We start from the raw sequence: 1,216 nt of genomic DNA, 5'->3' as shown, positions 1-1,216 counted from the left end.
TTACTGTAGTTATTAATTTTATTTTTTATTCATTTACCATTTGCTTTATTGACTGCTATAACACATGGAATATTTACTACATTTATTACATAGGATATAGAATTGCCTATGTATGAAACTTCACACCTGACACTCAGGACTTTCACAGAAAAAGAAAACATGTGTCACCCTGTGTCCTACTGCATGAGTCAATTTTTGTTAGTGCTGGCATCTGAACTCACAGCCTACAAGGCCCAATTCATGAATGGGTGAGTGTCAGCACGCCAGCCTGGGGCATATGGAGCCTGCAAGCATTTCCCAGCTCCTGAGATTTAGCACTAGAGGTTGACAAAACAAGAACAGATGGACATGCAGATGGTAGTACACAAACAAATATAGAACTTTATAGAGTACCAGAGATGTCTATACATTATTTAGTTATATAGGCTACATTCTTACCAATTTTTGGGTATTTATTTTATGCCTCCATGTAATTAATATTACTGTTTTCATCCTTAATGAATTATTAATTATATCGACCACTGTCCAGAAACTATTGTGTCAATGTAAATAATAGTATTATTTTAATATGTCAAAAATATTCATTAAAATCCATCAGCCTCCTAAAATCACTCTCTAAAATTTTATGCTAATATCATTCAGGAACAAGTAATTCAACCTTGACATTCATAACTTTCCATCGGTATTCCTATGAATAGGAACGAGACTCTTAGGATCTCCCTCCATTTGTAGAGGTCAGGACCCGGCTTCGAACACAGGGCCTATGTTGTCGTGTTTGCCCATGGTTTCTCTGGAAGAACGACAGCCTTCAGCAATGCTAGATTACCAACACTTTTCATCCCTGTCATTTAGACCCAGGATGGTCACCTTGAAAAGAAAATAAATGTAAAACTGGCAGCCATCTGAAAGTTACTGTTTTTTTTTTTTTCTGTGTCGTTTTATTTATTTGTTTTTCCTGCCAGCCTTTGAGGCTCAGGATCCTAGGATCAGCTGTGGGTCCAGTGGCTGCAACTCAGCCTAGAATGATCAAAGCTGAGGCAGAGTTGCCAAGCCCTGAGTTCAAGCCCTGTGCTTGGCAAAATAAAAATACATAATACATACGTGCATACGTACATATATATATTAAAAATATTTAAACAATTATTAGGCTACTTGGCGTTGTATTCATGCCATTTTTTCTGCCAGACCTGGGATTTGAACTCAGGGTCTGGGTAAA

Source organism: Dipodomys spectabilis, unplaced genomic scaffold (genome assembly GCF_019054845.1).
Source record: "Dipodomys spectabilis isolate Male_0828 unplaced genomic scaffold, ASM1905484v1 ptg000547l, whole genome shotgun sequence".
Taxonomy (NCBI): Eukaryota; Metazoa; Chordata; class Mammalia; order Rodentia; family Heteromyidae; genus Dipodomys; species Dipodomys spectabilis.
The sequence above is the reverse complement of the archived record's forward strand: the minus strand, read 5'-3'. Positions refer to the sequence as shown.